The sequence below is a fragment of the Panthera onca genome, chromosome A2 (assembly GCF_046562875.1).
Source record: "Panthera onca isolate mPanOnc1 chromosome A2, mPanOnc1 haplotype 2, whole genome shotgun sequence".
Taxonomy (NCBI): Eukaryota; Metazoa; Chordata; class Mammalia; order Carnivora; family Felidae; genus Panthera; species Panthera onca.
The window spans coordinates 28343785-28368228 of NC_138340.1; the positions used below are offsets into that span (position 1 = coordinate 28343785).

The 24444-nt window shown below is 39.2% G+C and overlaps 1 protein-coding gene across 10 annotated transcripts in view; it reads right to left on the reverse strand.

Annotated features, from left to right (window-relative positions):
* The window catches only part of FHIT (fragile histidine triad diadenosine triphosphatase), a 1422334-nt gene that overhangs the window by 847745 nt on the left and 550145 nt on the right, over nt 1-24444 (reverse strand). The window lies entirely within an intron of this gene.

The following is a 24444-nucleotide window of genomic DNA, read 5'->3' on the forward strand; positions in this document are numbered from 1 at the left end:
ATTGGCAAAGATGAAGTCAAGCTTTCACTTTTTGCAGATGACATGATATTATACATGGAAAATCCGATAGACTCCACCAAAAGTCTGCTAGAACTGATACATGAATTCAGCAAAGTTGCAGGATACAAAATCAATGTGCAGAAATCAGTTGCATTCTTATACACTAACAATGAAGCAACAGAAAGACAAATGAAGAAACTGATCCCATTCACAATTGCACCAAGAAGCATAAAATACCTAGGAATAAATCTAACCAGAGATGTAAAAGATCTGTATGCTGAAAACTATAGAAAGCTTATGCAGGTAATTGAAGAAGATATAAAGAAATGGAAAGACATTCCCTGCTCATGGATTGGAAGAATAAATATTGTCAAAATGTCAATACTACCCAAAGCTATCTACACATTCAATGCAATCCCAATCAAAATTGCACCAGCATTCTTCTCGAAACTAGAACAAGCAATCCTAAAATTCATATGGAACCACAAAAGGCCCCGAATAGCCAAAGTAATTTTGAAGAAGAAGACCAAAGCAGGAGGCATCACAATCCCAGACTTTAGCCTCTACTACAAAGCTGTCATCATCAAGACAGCATGGTATTGGCATAAAAACAGACACATAGACCAATGGAATAGAATAGAAACCCCAGAACTAGACCCAGAAACGTATGGCCAACTCATCTTTGACAAAGCAGGAAAGAACATCCAATGGAAAAAAGACAGTCTCTTTCACAAATGGTGCTGGGAGAACTGGACAGCAACATGCAGAAGGTTGAAACTAGACCACTTTCTCACACCATTCACAAAAATAAACTCAAAATGGATAAAGGACCTGAATGTGAGACAGGAAACCATCAAAACCTTAGAGGAGAAAGCAGGAAAAGACCTCTCTGACCTCAGCCGTAGCAATCTCTTACTCGGCACATCCCCAAAGGCAAGGGAATTAAAAGCAAAAGTGAATTACTGGGACCTTATGAAGATAAAAAGCTTCTGCACAGCAAAGGAAACAGCCAACAAAACTAAAAGGCAACCAACGGAATGGGAAAAGATATTTGCAAATGACACATCGGACAAAGGGCTAGTATCCAAAATCTATAAAGAGCTCATCAAACTCCACACCCGAAAAACAAATAACCCAGTGAAGAAATGGGCAGAAAACATGAATAGACACTTCTCTAAAGAAGACATCCGGATGGCCAACAGGCACATGAAAAGATGTTCAACGTCGCTCCTTATCAGGGAAATACAAATCAAAACCACACTCAGATACCACCTCACGCCAGTCAGAGTGGCCAAAATGAACAAATCAGGAGACTATAGATGCTGGAGAGGATGTGGAGAAACAGGAACCCTCTTGCACTGTTGGTGGGAATGCAAATTGGTGCAGCCGCTCTGGAAAGCAGTGTGGAGGTTCCTCAGAAAATTAAAAATAGACCTACCCTATGACCCAGCAATAGCACTGCTAGGAATTTATCCAAGGGATACAGGAGTACTGATGCATAGGGGCACCTGTACCCCAATGTTTATAGCGGCACTCTCAACAATAGCCAAATTATGGAAAGAGCCTAAATGTCCATCAACTGATGAATGGATAAAGAAATTGTGGTTTATATACACAATGGAATACTACGTGGCAATGAGAAAAAATGAAATATGGCCTTTTGTAGCAACATGGATGGAACTGGAGAGTGTGATGCTAAGTGAAATAAGCCATACAGAGAAAGACAGATACCATATGGTTTCACTCTTATGTGGATCCTGAGAAACATAACAGAAACCCATGGGGGAGGGGAAGGGGAAAAAAAAAAAAAAAAAAAAAAAAAAAAAGGTTAGAGTGGGAGAGAGCCAAAGCATAAGAGACTGTTAAAAACTGAGAACAAACTGAGGGTTGATGGGGGGTGGGAGGGAGGGCAGGGTGGGTGATGGGTATTGAGGAGGGCACCTTTTGGGATGAGCACTGGGTGTTGTATGGAAACCAATTTGACAGTAAATTTCATATATTAAAAAATAAAAAAAATAAAAAAAATAAAAAATAAAAAATGTTCTAAAAAAAGATAAGTGTACTTCTAATCCCCTTCACCCATTTCACCCATCCCCCCAACCACCTCCCCTCTGGTAACCACCAGTTTGTCCCGTATATTTGAATCTGGGATTTGTTTGTTTGTCTCTTTTTTTGTTGTTTGGTTTGTTTCTTAAATTCCACATATGAGTGAAATCACATGGTACTTATCTTTCTCTAACTGACTTATTTCACTTGGTATCCTACCCTCTAGATTCATCCATATTGCTACAAATGGCAAGATTTCATTGTTTTTTTATGGATAATATTCCATCATATATATATATGGAATGGAGAATGTCCATTCATCTATCGATGGACACTCAGGCTGCTGGACACTCGGGCTGCTTCCATAATTTGGCTATTGTAAATAATGCTACCATATATATATATATATATATATATATATATATATATATATATACATATATATATATATATATTTTCAAATTAGTGTTTTCGTTTTCTTGGGTAAATACTCAGTAGTGGAATTACTGGATCAAATGGTAATTCTATTTTTACCTTTTTGAGGAAACTTCATACTGTTTTCCACAGTGGCTGCACCAGGGTTCATTCTCAACAGTGCACTTACATTTTTAATTGATGAGCATAAGTCACTTGTAAACAACACATAATCATCACTCTAAAATGAATATATAAAATATGAGACAACTTTTCCAATTTAGTAACTGAGTATAAGTGAACTTTTTTGGTGACCGAACACCTTGAATTACCTCTATATGATGCATCATTATAAAAACACATCCTCCTTATACAGTACGCTAAAAGGGAATGGTATATAAAAATGAGCAGAAAGGAGCCAAGGCAATTACCCTGAAAGATGCTGTGTTTCCTAAATAAGTCTCTGGCTTCTGTTCCTTTAATTAACAGTACTTAATATTTATTGAGTGCCTACAATGTGCCAGGCAATCTGTTCACGTACTTTATAGGTATTTTATGGTTTAACCTCAGAATAACTATAATGTGATACTAGTAATTATAATAATGATGATAGTAATAGCAGCTCAGATTTACTGAGTGCCTACTATGTGCTAAGTGCTGGTACTAGGGATCAATCAGTATGGGCAATAACACTTTTCAGTGGGAAGTCCTTATCACAATGGAAGTCCATTGTGTAGTACAAAGGAAAGCCATCAAGGTTAGCTTTCAGAAATACAGGATTTATATTAGTATATTTGGAGCAAGTGCACAAGTAACCCTGACCTTGTGTGGAGAGAGAACACAAGGAAAAAAGCTGGCAGATTCATAGAACTAATAATAATTTGGGCCACAGAAGTGAGAAGAATTGAAACTATAGTAGGACTCTGACCACGTAGATACAAAGACCTTGGTCAACTTCTGGTTGTCCTGGAAACAGGATTTCAGTCATTATACAGAGATAAAATCACAAGGTAAAAAGGAAAACTAATTAGATTTGCAGCCACACACAGAGCCTAACTCCATCTTGGGAGATGTTCTAGGAGGAGCTTCAGATGTATTTTTGCCACAAAGAATTAAATCCTGAAGGGGAAGGATTTGGTTTACTTATGAAAGGATCAATGTGAAATGGCATGCTCAAGAGTAATGCTATTCTGACTGTTGCTTCTCCTGGCGACTCTGAACAAGACAGTGTAGGGATTGAATTATGTAGGTGTATATAGCCCGATTCCCCTCACCAGTTTCACCTCTATGTAGGAAATAGCGTGAAGAAGGAACAAAACAGTACATCCTCTTGGTGTCCTATGTGATTAACCATGGGATTGAAGAGATCTCTGCTCACTCTCTCAACCTCCCCTCCAATTGCCCAGGAGGTCTGGATTTATGCAGAGTGGAGTGACCAAGAACCAACGAGTTCATGTAATATCACAACTTTATGGATAATATTCTGCTTTTACCAGATTCATTTCCTAGATTCCACATCTGCCAAGAGGAATTATATTCAGAGGGTAAGTAACCCATCCACAGTCTATTTGACACAAGAGCTTTGTGACTTCATTCAGACTCCCTTCTGTTTGCTTGTGATTTCACTCTTCTCCAAAACATTTTGGTTGGGAATTTTTAAAATGATTTCTAAGCTTGTGTATATGCCTTTGTTCATATCTAAACGACTTTGCTCAAGCACACACACACACACACACACTCACACACACAGTATAAATAAGAAAGGAAGATAATTTCTGCTAAAAATACTGTCCACGAATTGACAACCTGGGTTATAGCTTAATATGGTTTGGTTTGGTGCAGTTCTATAGAGCTAGCTTTGTAAATGAAAGGTGTGATCCTTGAAATCACTGTGATAAAAGTGATTTGAAATCATACTACTGACAGTCATAATAGAAACAAATGCCTACTTACCACTCATAGCTCAGCTCTGGTGAGAACAAATCAATAGAGTAAAATGCTTTCGACTTCTTAGAGAAAGGTTCCACCTGACAGATACCAGGAGATCAAATATTCACACTGCTTAGGACCAAGAAGAGTATGGATTAGGGCATATTTGAGAAGACAGCAAGAGGATAGAATCCCACCCTATGGGGCCTTTGGTTGCCTGTCCTTTATCTTTTCATTTGTTCATCTTCTTGTCTCTGTCCTGTGAGTTAAAACCACAGCAATAAAAGATGCATTTCCTGCATCAAGGAGTTCTCAGTCCAGTGGTGCAATTAATATATGATTTTGAACTATGTTCTCCTAGAGGTGTGCACAGGGTATGCTATGGGAACACAATGAAGGGGTATCTATTTTTTCCTAAGGGGGTTTTGAGGAAGTTGCCTGAAGTAGCACTCAGAAACAGATTACAGGGGATGGGAGAGGAGAAGAGAAAAAGCAACAAGGACCTCCAAGACTTTGGGTATGTCAATTTTTATATGATATAGCATTTTGTCACTCCATCATAGATAAAAACTTTCCAGGGGATGTCCATCCTATATAGCCTTCTAGAAACCAGAGGATATTATTACCCAAATTTATCTGGCTACTTTTAAGAAGGCCCAAGCTCTAATTTCTCAAGGATGATATTCTTTTTGCCAGCGATTGTTACTGGAGCCAGAGATACCAAGTCTTTCTACCTAATTTCCTGACCAATGAAGAATTCTCCTTTATGATGTTCCTAATAGAGTTTCCGTCCATTTCCATAGTAAACATTGCTTGTTAAATTTTGGTTCCTCAGCCCATTTTCCCTTTTTGTTACTTCATTCTGCTTCCTTTTTGGAAAATTTCCCCCTATTGTAGGCAGTCTTTGCAGTATAGTAAATTGAGTGCCCTACCTTTTCACTATAGGATTTGAAGACATCCCTGGAGACCTCTGGTAGATGTTCTGTCCTCCTTACTCTACATGGACAAAGGATGAACATGTAACTTAAGCTTGGCCAACCAGCCCTTCTCCCCTTTTCCAGAACTTTAAATAGTAAGGATGGTGACACAACACACAGTCATTCATCTGTTATTACAACGACACCTCAATGGCCAAGTAGATTCTATCTTGATTCCTGTTTCAAGCCTAGTCCTACGGCATGCATCTTTTTCTGTTAATTCTCTGATAACCTTCTAATAAACTCCATTTTAGCTTATGTTAGCCCAAGTTGGTCTCTGTTACTTGTTGTCAAAGTACTTTAATTCTGCTTGAATCCTCCCACTCATGGGAGTATCACTACTTTGTGAGGCTGATTATCCCACTGGTATACCTCTGAATTTGCTACAGTTATTAATTTAAGCTACAATCAGCTTCCCTATTACTAGCGTCTGTCATTGGGAACCAGAAAAACTAAATTTTTGTCTTTCTATATAATAACCACTTTAGTATCTGAGGACAGCAAATAATCACAATAACCACACCACAAATGCCAACTCATTCCTTTCTCAAGTTAGAAACCACCATTTTCTTTTCTAACATGATGTAAGTTCCCACACAACAGAAAGAGAAGAGTTGGATTGTTGATGGGCATCTTAATCTTATTTTCGTGGGGCCCCAGGGAAGTAAGAAGACACTTCCTCAACATGTCTCTTTGAAAGAGAGCACTTCTATGTTTATTGTCCGCCGGGTTAGTGCATGGTAGAATTCATTGATAGGATGCAGAAAGCCTTCTTATCAAATAACTATGAGGTTTCTCTGTATTCCTCTCCAGTCTGCCCCCAATTAACAGTATATTATCTTCTCTACTGAAGTTGGGATAATTGGTGGTTATTTTCAGAGCAACTCATCACAATGATAGAGATTGATTATTTTTAATTGAGGTAGTAGAGGTGTTGAACATTCATTGGGCTCTGAGTAAATGTTGCTAGGATTGCAATTTCCCAAACCACCTGTCTGATAAACATCATGTCATCAACATTTGCAAACAATCCGAAGTCATCCCTCGTCCATTCAAGTATTCCCCCTTCTCTTCTCACATCCAGTCTAACTACAAGTTTATGATTCTCTATTCATTTCACTACTTCAGAAAAACATTTGCCTACAAAAAATGTATCTATTCTTGAGCAGTAGCAGGTCAGACACTGGAGTTTTCATGACAATCAGAGGAGAAACAGAAGGAATGGACAGTCCAGAGAGAAAAGGAGCTCCACTTAGTACCACGCTTCCTTGTGGCAGAACTTTCAGAAGAGCATAGGGTAATGTCCATCTTCTCTCTTGCTGGTTCATGCAGCGGATGACTTTCTCTCCCCTCCCCAACCCTCCCCTACCATGCCCTCCCTTGCCCTCCCTCCCCCTCCTCTCCTTTCATCTTTAGTTCAGCGGACACCAGCACCACCTGAGGATAATGTGCTAGCCTGAGGAGGCCTGAGGCAAGTAGCCTGACCAGCACCAACCAGCACTGAACATACTGTCTCCTGCTCTGGCTCCGTTTCTTCCAGTGCCACGGGTGTTCCCAGTTGGCTATGCCTCCCACTGCTCAGGAGAGATTTGATACTCAACGAGGGCTGAGGAGAAATAAACTCTTTTGGATCCAGGCACTGCAGCTGTTTTAATACAGGCAAAACTATTCACCAGATGTTCACTCCAAGTCACCATGGTTCTACTTGGGGATGTAGGGACCCAGGGCAGGCTGCCCCAAGATGGGATGTTTTGGCGTAAAGCTTATTTTGAGTTAAAATTAATCAAAACCCACCAGATGCAGGAAAAGCTCTCTGCCTCCCCCTCAACTGCTTAAGTTTACATTGGAAAGGAGAGCCTAAAACAGGAAGAGAGCTTTAACAGACAGTCCCCTTTACCTAAAGAACCTGTCTGCATAATAGGGCCACGTAGGTTTTCCAAACATTTCCTCTCCCTTCTTGTTAATGGTCTTCCTCTCCTTTGTATCCTCAAACCCTATACTTCTCCTTAGCTCATATACACTTCATGTTGCCTTGTCTTTGGAATCTCCTGTCTATGTGGATTCTCCATACATACACCTATTAAATTTGATTTTCTCCTGTTAATCTGTCTCATGTTGATTTGATTCGAAGTCCAGCTAGAAGGACCATAGCGTAGAGGAAGGGCTTCCTCCCTAAAACAATCCAACTAATAGCAAAGGATGACTTAGCTTTCCTTTGGCCTCCTGCATGTGTGTGCTCGCGAGTGCGCGTGCGTGTGTGTGTGTGTGTGTGTGTGTGTGTGTGTGTGTTTTCAAGAAAGAAAAGAAGTCGGACCAAATAGACACTGGCCCATATCAACATAACAGTATCACAAGCTCACACTCCATCCTGATGATACATATAGATTTATTTTTTGACTAATGAAAAAATATATCATACAAAAAAATAATAAATCCTAACTGGTATACATCCCTATTTGGCTTTGCAATTCAGACAGAATCACATAAACAGAGAACCATATGAATAGGAGACACTCTTAAAAAATGGGATGGTGCTAAAGTAGTAAAAACCAAGACATAAAAGTTTGTTTTTTTTTAAACTCTAAAATAACCAGTTCTGTTCACATTTTACTATTTCTTTAAATGAGAGTTCTTTTCAAGTGATGCATATTTAATGCAAGGGTTTTTTTTAATTCTCCAATAACTCTTATTACATTGTTGTTGTCTTTTATAATTCATATTATCCTGGAACTTATAAAATTTAGTAAATTCAATCCTTTGATCTTTGGTCCAAACACTGGTATGGCATAAATCCATCCGGGGAAGTCCCCATAGGTTCCAAACATTTTTCCTGATCCTGATGAAATTTTCTCCCATGTGGGTTTTAGAAGGTGTTCCTTATGCCCTGTGAGGGACAGAATGTCCCGACAGACTATACAGTAGATAAAGTACTTTGGAGTCTTTCACCTTATCCCCTTCCTTAAAAATTTTGGGCCTACAGTGCCTGGGTGGCTTAGTTGGTTGAGCTTCTGATTCTTGATCTCAGCTCAGGTTAGGGTCTCGTCATTCGTGAGTTCGAGCCCCACCACATCGGGCTCTGCACTGATGGTGTAGAGCCTGCTTGGGATTCTGTCTCTCCCACTCTCTCTGCCCCTTCCCTGCTTGTGCGCTCTCTCTCTCTCTGTCTCAAAGTAAGTCAATAAACATTAAAAAAAAAAATGTGGGTCCACTCCTGCTGAGTTTGAGCTTCTGTCTACAAGCAATGTTTGAGCTTCTATCTACTTCCTCTGCAGAGGAAGGAAGGGGCAAGGGGACTGACACCTTAATGTTCACCATAAGAATTAAACAGACTCAACCACCTAGCCTCTCTCCTGGAGCAGGTATTTTCTTGTATCATCTTTAAAATATTCCAGTGAGAGGGTGAAAGGCTAAGAGAAGGTAAAAGCTAGACACAACTAGTGAAAGGTTTCAAACAGGAGCTTTGGGACACCTGGGTGGCTCAGTCAGTTAAGTGTCTGATTCTGGATTTCCACTCAGGTCATGATCTCATTGTTCTCCTGAGTTTGAGCCCCACATCGGGCCCTGCAGAGTCTGCTTGGGATTCTCTCTCTCCTTCTCTCTCTCTGCCCCCACCCTCACACTCTCTCTCATAAATAAATAAATAAATAAATAAATAAATAAATAAATAAATAAATAAAAAACGGGAGCGTTGCTCTCCTACCACCAGCTCAGAGAGGCTTATGGTGGACAGTTGGTACCTACAGGCAGGGCACACACCATGGGGACACACAGAAGAGAAAGGCACAGAAGTGGTGAAAAACAGCACTAAATCACATGGCAAGAAATGTACTTATTTAAATTCCTGTTCAGTCCTTATTTATTATGTCAAGGAGAAAGCCTCAGTGCGGTGCCACATGTCTTAATCAGCTGTTGAGCACTTGGGAATCTCCCCTTTTAATAAGGGGAGAATAGGCCTCAGGTTCAGAGCCATGATTCTCAGGAAACAGCATCCACCTTGAATTAATTTGTGATAATTTACTTTCACTGAGTATTTTTGTGTTCCCTTTCTCATCGTAGGAGGTGGCATGGTTTCCCATTTAAAATAGTGGCAGGGTTTCCTTTCAAAGGCTGTTTCAAAAGTGAGTTAATTTGGGGCTCCTGGGTGGCTCATTTGGTTAAGAGTCCGACTTCGGCTCAGGTCATGACCTCACGGTTTGTGAGTTCGAGCCCTGCATGGGGCTCTGCACTGATGGTGGAGAGCCTACTTGGGATTCTGCCTCCCTCTCTCCCTCTCTCTGCCCCTCCCCCGCCTGCCCTATCTCTCTCTCTCTCTCTCTCTCTCTCTCTCTCTCTCTCTCTCTCTCAAAATAAATAGAAATAAACTTTCAAAAAAGTGCCTTAACTCAAAGAAAGATTAAATATATATATTAATATATTAAACAAAGCAATGCCATATACAGGCTGTTTACAGATGTGGCAAAAACTGTATCTGGGGCACATGGATGACTCTCATGCCTCTTTGGGGACTGATGAACCATCAGCTCCTATTGCTCCCCAACCTCCTCAAAAGGAAGTAGTAGCATCCCACCTGACAGGTGTGTGGACTCCAGCCTTTCCCATGTATGGGAGCATAGGTAATCCAAAAAGTCCACCCACACTGCTTTTATCCTGGCAGGCAGGGCCTGTGGCTCCCTATTCCCTTCTCCATGAAGTGTTGCTTTTGATGAGAAAACATTTCTCACAATTCCATCCACTCAGCTCAGGCAGATATCTCCCTGTCCCACATAGAGCATACCCATTCACTTCTACTTGTCCACCCTCCTTTATGTTGTACCCCCCCCCCCGCCCGCCAAAACTCCAGCTGGAATGTGCTTCAAAGGTCTCATTTCTTTGGTAGGTGCCAAGGAAAAAGCTTCCACCCTTCCCTTTATCAAGCCCAGAGCTCTCGCTATCACACCAACACGCTGCATACTCAAAGCCTGTGTATGTAATAAAGAACTTTATTCCAAGACTTTGCAGAAGGAGAGTGATTGAATACATTGTTCGACGCTGATTTTAATTGTCGCTCTAATCTGATCAGTCTCTAACCAGCTAATCGCTATTTAATCAGTTGCTTTAATTTTATTACAAAGCAGCTAGAATGCAGCTGTGGGTAGACACCACACAAATAAATAAAATGCATTATTATTTTTATTATATTTATGCATATGAGTTGTATTTTACTTTTGTCAAAACTATAGTCATTTCCACTCCACTAGTAATTTGTTTGTATTAAACAGTATTATGTATTTGCATGGTGAAAATTGTAGAAATGTCTATCCATTGCCAAGTTTAAGTTACATAATAAGTTGCTAGACATACCCACCTTCATTTGCCAAATAATTGTGATTCATTTAAATATCTGTACAGTGCTTCAATTGCTGATGTTATTTCTATTAATTAATGATACTAGGATTAGTTCTAAAGAATAAATAAATATAAAAGTTGAAACAACAGAACAAGTTCATGCATACAAAAGGAATCTGAGCTGATTACCCTGAAATATAATTCCATGTGTTTCCACACAATTCTCCCAGAAGAGAAAGCCTGGCAGCATTAATAAAATTCTGACTGGTTTAGAATTGAACATGGGTACAATAGGTTCCAAAGTCCTATGTAAGTATTTGAACAACTTGACCTTATTTCAGCTTCTTGAGGGAATTATCAGGGAAAACACAGAATCAACATGAAAAATTAGTAAGGACCCACGTAGGGCCTGCCTGAAAGGGCTTAGGTAACTGCCACAAAGCTAAAAAAGATGTTAATAATAAAGTCACAACATCTCAAGGCTGCTCTTTCGACCTCTGACATACTTATTGCACGACTTCCAGGCTACTTACTCTGAAGTCTCAATTTTTTGATCTGTAAAATAGGAGTCATAGCAGGTGCTCGTACATTAACATGAGGATTAAAAGAGATAATGCCATGAGGCTCTAGCCAAGGGGTCCAGCTGCTCCTTTGGTACTGGGATCTCTGCGGCTTACCCAGCACACCCAGTGCTGCTTACGTCATGGTCTTCTCTTCATCCTGCTGAGGCTCACTGATCCAACAAATGTTCACTGAGTACCTCTGATGGGCCAGCCACTAGGCAAGGCACCTGGTACACAACACTGAAGGTCAGATTTGAAACAAAAGTCATTTCTCCAACGAGAAAGAGGATGACTAGATTTGCCTTTAAACAAAACAGGCTCAGGTAGATATTTATGTTAAAACCAAGATCAGGCCACCTATGGAAATATTCAATGGAACCACTAAAGAAGAAATGGCCCCTTAGTCCAAGCTTCTCCTTTTATGTGTGATGAAGGAAGACTTTTATGTGTGATTAGCATCAGAAGAGTGCCTATTATTTACATAGTACTTTGGCAGCCTGAAGCACTGTTTTGTGTGGTAATGTTCAAGGCCATTCTGGACAAGGTCTAAAGATCTACCTGCCTGAACATCACTACCCCACCACTGAACCACTGAGTCCATCTCCCAGAAAGAAGATGGCTAACAAAAGATATCTGATAGAACAAACCAGCCAGTAGGTTGGTGTCATTCTTGTCCTGAACTTTTAACTGGTCCTACCCATACACCACAGAGATGACAGCCAGTGAAATCTCCCTGGGTGCAGTATGGTGGGAGGCACTCCAGTTCTGTTCTAGGCAGTCATCTAAGGCTCCCTTACTTTGCTCCTGCACAGGGTTCTGATCTGCTCCCTGGTCCTGTTCTGCCTACCTTAAGAGCTCTCGGCAACATGCCCCATTATTCACCTAACCCTCACCTGCTCTATTTAATGACATTCACTCACTGAATGGGGTTCAGAAACAATACCTGACAATCATGGCTCCATATCCAAACCTAGGCCTTCCTCTCCAACTGGCAGCCTAGGTGGGCTCACCAGGCCTTCAGAGAGGAATGGTCAAAGAGAAGAGAGGTCAAACAGAAAGGTCAATTCTCATGCATAAGAAAGATGAGTTATGAACTAACTGTGAAACTCTAAGTAACATATTCTCTGACCTTCATTCTCCAGATCATTTGAATTGAAAGTCATTGAAATTGCCTTACACAGATATAATAATACATGCATGCATTCATCATCGCAGCCAAAATATGTCTTTTATCACAGCCAAAGAAATCTTCTCACCTTCTCCAATTATACCAACAGGATTACTCCATCATAAGGTACTTGACCTTGCTAAAACAAACAAAACCAAACCCAAACAAAAATACACCTGTGCTTTGCATTAACAGTAGAGGATAAATATTGGGTTACAGAATCATTTTTTTTTTTTTTTTTTTAATTTTTTCCCAACGTTTTTTATTTATTTTTGGGACAGAGAGAGACAGAGCATGAACGGGGGAGGGGCAGAGAGAGAGGGAGACACAGAATCGGAAACAGGCTCCAGGCTCCGAGCCATCAGCCCAGAGCCCGACGCGGGGCTCGAACTCACGGACCGCGAGATCGTGACCTGGCTGAAGTCGGACGCTTAACCGACTGCGCCACCCAGGCGCCCCTACAGAATCATTTTTAACATGAGAGTAAAGATACGTATCCATTGCTTATTAACATCTGTACCCCTTCTACAGCCAGGTTACCTATGCCAATACTGAAGAAGAGAAGCTAGGGTGGTGGTAAAGGATCATTGTAGTCCATATACTTCCTCAAGAAGGAGCACCATTTCTCTCCGACTAGCTAAATTCAAAAAAAAAAAAAAAAAATCTGTGAAAAAACCCAAATGCTCTTATAAAAACTTTAAGACTCGATGACAAAGCATGGCACACAGACCAGCATCTACTCACACGATAGTAGACATTATTAAGCAATCACAGAACTCTTTCCACTGTGTCTATACATAGCCTGCAAATGCCTCCCACTATAGCATCTCAAGTAAATGTTGGCAACAGATCATAATTGGCATGAATGATAAAAGCTATTTGAAATCCCTGCATTATGAGACTGACTCTATTACCCTCACTGCCATTTTGAGTGCTAAGAATTAAAAATATCTGGGTGCCTGTGTGGTTCAGTCAGTTAAGTGTCCGACTTCAGCTCAGATCATGTTCTCACAGTTCATGGGTTCAAGCCCAGCACCTGGTTCTGCACTGACAGTGCAGAGCCTGCTTGGGATTCTCTCTCTCTCTCTCTCTCTCTCTCTCTCTCTCTGTCTCCCTCTTTCTCTCCCTCTCTCTCTACCCTTCCCCTACTCACAAGGGCATGCACGTGCTCTCTTTCTCTATCAAATATAAAGAAAATACCCTTAAAAAAAGAATTAAGACTATCAAAATGTCATTACTTACATAAAATAAAATAGGAAGGTGATCCTCCCTGTAGGAACAGCATTCTGAATATTAATAAAATATTTCAACCCTGAAACTTGCAGAACTTTCTTTTTTACCACTCTAGTGACTGACTTTTGCTCCCCCTGCCCCCTCTTCCCTTTCTAAAGCATAAAGGCCACTCCTAGGTTGGAAGAGTTTCAGGTTGAGTTCTGGCCAAATGTTGTGGCATCTAAGAGTCTTGTTTCACAGGATGAACATCATCTTGAGACAGGGGTGTCAGTGCAGAGTGAGAGAGAAGCCAAGTCAGCCTGCACTGCTGAGCTGGGAGAGTGGGTCTGAAGGTAAGCAGGAAGTCTGGGGAGGGCTGTAGTGGGAGGCAGGCTGGGAGCAAGGCGACCAACAAAGGTGCCAAGAGAATGGAGTTAAAGGAACAATGGCGCACATGAGTAATTCTTGGACTTTAGCAAATAAATGTGAAAACCGTGGCTCTCGAATGAAGAGCTCCTTTTCATGGATTTGGGCATGTCTTTTCTGACTACAAATACCTTTCCTGGGGTACCTGGGTGGCTCATTTGTTTGAGCTCCCAACTTTTGATTTCAGCTCTGGTCATGATCCCATGCTCATGGGATCGAGCCCCACATTGAACTCTGTGCGGAGTGTGGAACCTGCTTGGGATTCTCTCTCCCTGTGCACCTTCCCCCGCTCATACACACATTCTCTCTCTCTGAAAGAAAAAATAATTTAAACCTTTCCTTTCTCTACCCTCCAGTCCTTCTTTTCTTCCTGTACACTCCATCCTCTTCTCCCTCATCATCCTTCCCAACCCCTCCTTTTTAACTTCCATTTCTTCCTTTCTTTTGCTCTCTTTTATCATTCCTTCTTCCCTTTTCCTGTTATTGTGCCTTGTCCAAGTTTAGACAGCTGTGCCCACGAGCCCCTTGTGGCTAAGGTACTTGTAGCTTATTCCCCATGCAGCACAGCATAGAGAGGACTCAAGGGTCAGAGGCTGGTGGGGTTCCCAGATGCTACGAAGCAGAGGAGAGGGGAGGCCACCTGAGGGAAGGAAGCAGTGAGGTAGTAAGCAGAGATGGAGAGGGTGTGTGCATGTCCATAAACAGGATCAACAAAGTCCCAAACGGTGTCACAGTAAAGTTAGCAAATAACCAAGAGAGTAGAAAACAGTATCAGGCAGGGGGTAATGCAGCTGGAAAAAAAAGAGAGAGAGAAATAGGAGGCAAACAGGCAAAGCAGCAGCATTAATAAGCAGCCATGACTGGAAATCGACCTGGGGGATAAATGTCAACAAGGAGGTGCACACCGAGGGTAGAAAGCAAAAACCAAAATGACAAACTATGGCTCTGTAAGACTGGATACACAAAAACAGAGGTGTGCCGATTACGTGGCATGTGAGGAACTCGGTACACATGTCTCGTTTTATTTGAATTTTTGTATGTTAATTTCAGTTTGGAAATAGAATTGTTAGTCTGAGATTTAAAAATAACTCGTATCAATTTGGGAGCCAAGATAAAACCAAACGCCCATTCTAGTCTGACTATAATGTGGACTGACAGCACAGAAATTCTGAGTGAAACCCACCCGATTGGACCTGAAGGTCAACCCCATCATAACGGGGTGCCTCAGAGAGCCATTCTTCCTAACTAGTTATCGATTTGTAAAAAATCATGAGTGTCTTATATCAAATGACTGCTCCTGAATTGTTACCTTGTATCAACAGAGAGTAAATATTGGCATTTTCATATGGCAATCTTCTATTTGGGAATAATCTAGCCTTCCTGGAGGGACAGAAATAAAGCACATAACAGTCATTTACCAATCATATAATATTAGACACCAGTAATTTGTCATCCACTGCAGTTTTCTAGAATCATTAGAGGAGACATTCAACTGCTCTCAGACATGCAAGGTATGATCATATAGGAAATGCGATTCTGCAGGCTGAATGTACCAAGTCTGGACTAAGGTTTCATGACTCTAGACTGAAAGTTAATGACCAGTGCAAACCACCAGGCTACTACAGTAAAAGAGCAGCAGTAAAAAGAGCCTAATAAATCAAAATTTTAAATGGCATATTCATTTTAGTTACAGTCATTACAGCAAAGTGATGGTCCAATTTACTTACACAGCGGGTTACATTGATCATAACAGCAATATTTTAAGTGATATTATCCATTAATTAATTAAGCAAATATTTGATTAGTACCTACTATGTGCACAATGCTCTTCCAGATGATATGAGGCATATGCAGACTTTATAAAAGAGATCATCTCTGCCTCCAAGAGCCTTGTAATCCAATAGGGAAAGAAGACCTTTTGCAGACTTGTGTACAAAGATAAATATGACTGCATAATATAAGAGGTAGACAAAGAGCATGATTCAAGACTATAAAAAGTGATATAACTTATCTAGTCACTTTATAGGGAATGTCAGGTAAAGATGTATGTAAAAAATCATTTGTACATATATGAAAGAAAAAAACAGACTTTGGAGAAGCCAAAATTGCAAGGAAAGGATGTCCAGTCATAAAAACAAGTAACATAGATGTGCTGAATGATCTGTTGTCAACCAAGAATCACCAACTCCTTTGCAATCTACAATGCAAAGTTGATAGTGGGGATTACGTTTCCCAGAATAATACCCTTCCCTGACTCACTGGAGTCAGCCAATGAGAAAACAGTGAGATGTGGAAAGTGAAGAGATGGTGAAGTTAGCCCTAGAAGTCACATAAGTGTGTGCAAATGAGATCTTTTTCACTGTTGTACACTAAGAGTGGGTTAGAGTGGAGTGGTTAATTCAATATGGCCCTGCTTTCTGTATTGAAACGGTAATCTATCTCTGAGTTACTAACACCCTTGCCACTGAGTCACAATTATGGAAACTGCCATTGCCAAGATTCTTCTTTTTCACGCGCTTTATTTGCATGTTAGTTGACTTAAATATGTATATACTATATTGTCACCTGTTTGAATGTCTATAGGACCTATTAACATCGCATCTCTTATAAACTCACCCCAGTTGTGTTGGTGTTTGCTCTATTTAATTCACTATATGAGTAAGCGTATTTTCAAATATAAAAAGTAATTCTAAACCACAATGCAAATTCACAAAAGCCACACCAGGTGTCAAAATATTTCATCACATTTAATGATTATGATGTGTGTAAGTATGCTGAATCACTTTCCCCTCCATCCCTTTTGATTTTTGTTTGAATTATACAAGCAATAGTCTCTTGAAAGTAGTAAGTGACTATAGCAGAGGTACAGGATTTGAAATTAAAAACACAATACCGTTTACATTAATATCAAAAAATGCAATACTTAGATATAAATTAAACAAAATATGTCCAAGATACATATGAGAAAAACTAGGAAACTCTGATTCTGAAAGAAATCAAAGCAAATTGAGAGAGAGAGAGAGAGAGAGAGAGAGAGAGAGAGAGAGATTTCATGTAAATTGATAGGAACACTCAATATTGTCAAGATGTCAGTTCTTCCCAACTTAATCTGCAGATTCAGGGCAAACCCAATAAAAATCCCAGCAAGCTATTTTGTGGATACCAACAAACTGATTCGAAAGTTTATATGGAAAGGCAAAAGATCAAGAATATCCAACGCAGTATCAAAGAACAGCAGAGCCAAAAGACTGACACTACCGAACTTCAAGACTTATTACAAATCTACAATAACCAAGACAGTGTGGTATTGGCAAAAGGACAGACAAATAGATCAGTGGGGGATAATTGAGAGCCCAGAAACAGAACCACAGAAATATAGTCACGTGATCTTTGACAAAGGAGCAAAGGCAATAAAACTATGAAACTCCTATAAATAACATAGGGGAAAAGCTAGATGTTCTTGGGTATGGTGATGACTTTTTGGATAGAACATCAAAGGCATGATCCATGAAGAAGATAATTGATAAGCTGGACTTCATTAAAATTAAAAACTTCTGTTCTATGAAAGTCCCTGACAAGAGAATGAGAAGACAAGCCACAGATTAGAGCAAAACCTTTGCAAAAGACACATCTGATAAAGAACGGTTATCCAAAATAAACAAAGAACTCTTAAAATTCAACAATAAGAAAATTAACTATCCAACTAAAAAATGGGCAAAACACTTGAACAGACACTCACCAAAGAACAGATGGCAAATATACATATGAAAAGATGACATCAGAAGTCATTAGTGAATGGCAAGTTAAAATAACAATGAGATACCATTATACATTTATTAAAATGATGAAAATCCAAAACACTGACACCACCAAAACCTGGAAAGGGTATGGAGCAATAGGAACTCTCATTTATTGCTAGATGGAATGCTAAATGCTATAGCCACTTTGCAAGAGAGTCTGGCAGTTTCTTTCAAACTAAACATATTCTTACTAAATGATCCAACAACCATATTCCTTGATATTTATCCAAATGAGTTGAAAACTTATGTATATACAAAACCTTCAAACAAATGTTTAAAGCAGCTTTAAATTGTTAAAATCATAATTGCTAAAACTCATAATTCATAATTGCCAAAACGTGGATGCAACTAAGATATCCGTCAGTAGCTAAGTGGATAAACAAACTGGTACCTCCAGACAAGAGAATATTATTCAGTGCTAAGAGAAATGAGCCTTAAAGCCATGAAAAGACATGGGGGAACCTTAAATGCATATTACTGAGTGAAAGAAACCAATCCAAAAAGCCTACACAATGTATGATTCCAACTACATGACATTTTGGAAAAGACAAAACTACGGAGATAGTGGTTGCCAGGGTTCAGGGGAAAGAAGGGAAGGATAAATAGATGGGGAAAAGGGGATTTTTAGGGAAATGAAACTACTCTGTGTGACACTATAGTGTTGGATACATGGCATTAAACATTTGTCAAAATCCATAGAATACACAATACTAAGAGTGAATCCTAATGAAAATGACAAACTTTAGTGAATAATAATAAATCAAAACTGGCTTATCATCTGTAATAAATGTGCCTCTCATACTAACACAATGACAGGGGAAGTGAGGACCATGATGAAAACTATGCACTGTTTGCTCAATTTTTCTATAAATCTAAAACTTCTCTAAAAAGATCTTTTAATTTGGGGGCACCTGGGTGGCTCAGTTGGTTAAACATCTGACTTCAGCTCAGGTCATGATCTCATGGCTTATGAGTCTGAGCCCTGTGTCAGACTCTGTGCTATCACCAGACTATCTGTACAGGCTATCTGTAGCCTGCTTCAGATTCTGTGTCTCCCTCTCTTCTGTCCCTCCCCTGCTCAAGCTCTGTCTCTCCCAAAAATACATACACACATTAAAAAAAGACAGCTACATGGTCTGACAGTTAAACTGTAGAGAAAATTGACCATTTGACTACACAGGCAGTATACCAGTGGAGTGTCCATTGTATATGGTGAATAACGCTTTTCATATTTACTAATGATTTTAGCCCCTGGGGTGATACACAGTGTAGGGATTGTTAACTCCATTTTAGAGGCAAGAAAACTGAGGTTCATGGAGGTTAAATAACTTGCTCAAAATAATCTGAATCACTGGTAATGGAGCTGAAAATCAAAACCCAGTCAAGCCTCCAAATCTCATGGTACCATCCCAAAGTACCTTCAACAGTTAACAAGCACCCACTGGCCCTTTTATTACAGTCCCAATTGGCTGAAAATGACATTTTCATCCAACAAGGACAGGATCGTATCCATATCTTAGTCAATATTAGGGCTGCATCTTTCCCTTTCCTTAAAGTGAACATCGTTGAATCACATGGATTGCTTAAAGGTAAAATTGTAGACAGGGTTTTTACACAATGTGGTGCTCAGTTGCTTAGGAAACTGTTTTTGTCATTAGGTGGACAGGACTAACACTGTTAAGTGAGGGAAAGGCAGAGGGGAATATATAGTAAATCCAGTGTTTATATGAATTTCATCCACAGGGAGTATAGCAAAATAATCACAATTCAATGGAAAAAGGAGCTTTTGAGTGGGTTGTGAAATAAGCTATTAAGTCATGCAAATAAATCCAATGTCAACACCTCAGCCTGGGCTGATTGGATTCATGCATTGGAACTCATACTTCATGAGGATTTAAGACCCCTGATGTTCTCAGGGGTTTATTCTATTGTTGTTCATTTGGATTTCTGGGTTTTCTTTTAGGGGGAGGGGATTAGAGAGAAGGCATGCCTGCTTTAAGGTGGGAAGCTCATGAGAAAGGGGAAGCTGTGTGCTGCAAGGGCTGAAAAAGTATATTATCCCAAGACTTTATCAGTAGTTACTGCCTTTACCATTTCTGAGCCCTGTGCTCTAGAAAAGTATCCTCTCTTCTTCCATGTAACCTACCCATCTAACTGTCCCATGAGACACATCTGCCCAACCAGGCAGAGACCCAACAGATAATTCAGAAGGGATCCTCACCCATGAGTTGGAGATGTTGCTGTTGTCAGCAGAGATGTTAACCTGCAAGTGGCTGCAAGTAGCCTTTCCCCTAGGCAGCCCATCCAGGAGCATTGCGAGACTTTGCCTATCTTAGGCAAGGCCCCATCTACAGTGCCTAACCCAGCACCTGGTGCACATAGTAGACGCCCAACAAATACTCATTAATCTGTTGCATGAGTGAGAAATAACCCTGTATTCTGTTATATAGTTGCATAGCTGCATCTATTTGATACCAAAGTTTAGCCTCCTCTGACTAAAGGACCATGCTTGTATTCCCAGTACCAAGCAAAAGTCCTCCTGACTTGAAAAACAATTGTGTTAAGTAGCATGCTCATTTAATTCTATGTAATACCTACGTAAATATATATTCTCATTTTACAGATGAGAAATCCGGACTTCAGAGAAATCAAGTTATCTAGCTACAGTCCCAAAGCTAATAGAAGATAGAACCAGGATTTAGATCCCACTCCATTTTGGCTGCAAACTGTATGTCCTTTTCATCTGTGTTCTGCCCTAAAATGTATCACTCAATGGCAGATACCAATGTTTAAATCCAGAACCTTTCTGACTTATGAAGGACTACTGTGTGAAAGACATTGGAAGCTTCAGAGATTCAGTTTACTCAGAACAGAAGAACAAGCACGATATAATAATACTGGTGAAATATGAATGGAATGGTAGTTAGAAATGGATCCTCATGGTGGTAAAATTCTGAAAAGACCAACAAAGTCCTCCTTATGGAGTGTCTTCAGGAGAGCACTGCCTACCTACAGATTTGTCCCACTTGATTGGTCTTAACTTGCCCAATGCCAGGTGGAGGGAATGCAAGTCTTCTCTCAGGATCAATGTCTCCCTCTCTGCCTCACTCCCCTCCCCTCTTCCTTCAGTATCTCCTATACACCAGGCAGTGTGCTGCAAAATAATGAATGAGACAGTTTTTGTTGCTGTTATTTTTTTAAATCCTATAACACATAGAGAATAGTTGGACCAAAACATGGTTAAGGCAGTTCAAGTAATGGAGAGAGAAACTCAGCCACAGCATGGTCTGAAGAGCTGTCTCGGCTAAGCCTTAGTGTAGTCAGGAGTCTGGGTATGCAGAGAACTTCATGCAATTTAGTACTGCCAGAACATAAAGCAAGAAGCAAGGAGCGGTGAGAGATGAGCAGCTTGACAAGCTTTGGTGTCATCTTGACAGTGATAGATGGAAATCTGGAGAGCTTAGGCAGAGGACTGACAAAGTTTAGAAAGTTCTTACAGCAGCTATATGCTTCAGTGGAATTGGACAAAAGGCCAGGGGGCCAAGTTAGGAAGCTGGTACAGAGTCTCAGGAAAATATAGGAACCTGAATGGAGAACCAGGATTGATTTGACTATGATTCAGAAAGTTAAATATTTTAGGAGGATGGGAGAGGAGTTTATGGAGACAAATAATAAACTAGCAAAATGGCAGAATAATAACTGGGCATATAGATTATTAAGGAAGTTACTAAGCAATGTTGACAATTTTAAGTATGCTCATGATATACATGACTAGGGCTTTCTATTGTCCAACGTGTGGTCAGTTTTTTGTTTTTTTTTTTAATTTTTTTTTTCAACGTTTTTTATTTATTTTTGGGACAGAGAGAGACAGAGCATGAACGGGGGAGGGGCAGAGAGAGAGAGGGAGACACAGAATCGGAAACAGGCTCCAGGCTCCGAGCCATCAGCCCAGAGCCTGACGCGGGGCTCGAACTCACGGACCGCGAGATCGTGACCTGGCTGAAGTGGGACGCTTAACCGACTGCGCCACCCAGGCGCCCCCAACGTGTGGTCAGTTTTGATGAGCTTCTCTGTCTTAACATAATGTTTTCAAGGTTCATCCATGTTGTAGTAAGCATCAGTGTTTAATTTCTTTTTATTGCCAAATAATATTCCATTGAAAGGATATACCACAGTTTATTTACATACTCATCAGTTGACGAACGCTTGAGTTGTTTCTACTTTTTGACAAGTATGTCAAAAAAACAAAAAAAAAAGTTGTTTCTACTTTTTGACAAGAATGTTATGAACATTCATGTACAAGTTTTTGTATGCATGCATATTTTCATATCTCTTGAATGTATATTTAGGAGTGGAACTATTAAATTATATGATATCACTATATTTAACCTCTTTAGTAACTGTTTTCCCAAGTTTCTGCACCAATTTACTTCCCCATCAGCAGTGTATAAGGGTTCCAATTTCTCTACATCCTCCTTTTGTTTATAACCATTCCAGTGAGTGTGATGTGCTGTCTCACTGTGGTTTTGATTTGCATTTCCTTGATAGCTAATAATTTTAAGCATCTTCCCATGATCTTATTGAGTATTTATATATCCTTTTTGGATAAATATCTATTCAGGTCCTTTGACCATTTTTAATTGGGTTGTCTCTAAATTATTATATATATTTGATATTTTATAGATTTCACATAAATATACACTACACACATATATATTATATGTAATATATATAATGCATATATATTACATTATATATTTAGATACAACTCCCTTATCAGATATATCATGTGTAAGTATTCTCTCTTATTCTGTGGACCATCTTTTCACTCTTTTGATGGAATCTTGTAAAGCACAAAAGTTTTAATTTCAATGATATTCATCTATTTTTCCTTTTGTTGCTAATGCTTTTAATATATCAAAAAAAAATCAGTGCCTAATCCAAAGTCAAGAAGACTCATGGTTATGTTTTCTCCTAAGAGTTTTACATCTTTAGCCTTTACATTTGGGTCTTTGATCAATTTTGAGGTAATTTTTGAATACAGTGTGAGGTAGGGTTCCAACTTCAGTCTTTGGCATGTGGATATACACTTGTACATATAATTTGTGGAGAATATTATTCTTTCTCTATTGAACTATTTGGCAGACTAGTTGATAATCATTCACAGTAAACATGAGGGTTTATTTCTGGACTCTGACTTCCACTCCATTGAACTATATGTCTATCCCAGTAGCATACTATCCTGATTACTATAGATTTGTGAGTTTTGAAATCAAGAAGTCCTTCATCATTATTTTAGTTAATTCTGCCAAGAAGCCAGCTGGGACTCTGATAGGCACTGCATTCATTTTGTAGGTCATTTCAGGGACTACTGCCATTTCAACACTATTATTTCCAATACATGATTCTTCAACAACGTTATATAGATTCAGACTAAAATTTTACACTTATTTTGTTAAATTTATCCCTAAGTATTTTATTCTTTTTGATATCACAGTACATAATTTTTTTTCTTAATTCTTTTCCTTATTGTTCATTTGCCAGAGTATAGAAATACAATTGTTTTTGTATATTGATATTGTATCCTGCAAATTTTCTGAACTTGTTTACTATTTTTAATAGTTTTTTAGTGGATACTTAGGATTGGTACATACAAGATCATGTCATCTGCAAATAAGAAATAGCTTTTCTTAATTCTGAATCTGGATGCTTTTTATTTCTTTTTCTTGCCTAACTGCCCTGACTATAACCTCCAGTACAATATTGAATGGAAGTGATGAGAGCAAATATCTTTGTCTCCTTCCTGATCTTAGAGGAAATGCATTCAGTCTTTCACCATTAATTATGATGTTAACTGTGAGGTTTTAGCATATGCTCTTTATCAGGCTAAGGAAGTTCCCTACTATCATAGTTTATTGACTATTGTTATTATAAAGAAGTATTTTTAAAAAATATTTTTCTCTGCATCTATTCATATAATAATGTGCTTTCTTTTATTCTGCTGATAAGGTATATTATACTAATTGATTTTCAGATATTTATCCACACTTGCTTTCCTGCATTAAATCCCATTTGGTCATGATGTATAATTCATTTTAGATGTTACTGGATTTGATTTGCTAGTATTTTGTTGAGGATTTTTGTGTCTATATTCCATAGAGATATTGGTATGTAGATTTCTTTCCTTGTCATATCTTCATAGTGGCCTCACAGAATGCAGACAAAGTGCACTTTCCTTCTCATTTTTTGAAAAGTGTATGAAGAATTGGTGTTAACTCTTTTTAAATGTTTGGTAGAATCACTAGTAAAGCTATCTGTGCCTGGGTTTTTCTTGGTGGGTCATTTTTAAATTGCTAATTCAATCTCTACTTGTTATGAGTTTACTCCTATTTGATATTTCTTCTCGAGTCAGTTTTAGCAATTTTTATCTTTTGAGCATTTTGTGCATTTCATCTAATTTGTTGGCATACATGTGTTCATGATATTACCTTATAATACTTGTTTCTTTCTATAAGGTCAGTAGTAATGTCCCCTTTTTCATGTCCGATTTTGGTAATTTGAGTCTTCTCTCTTTTCTCTTTGGT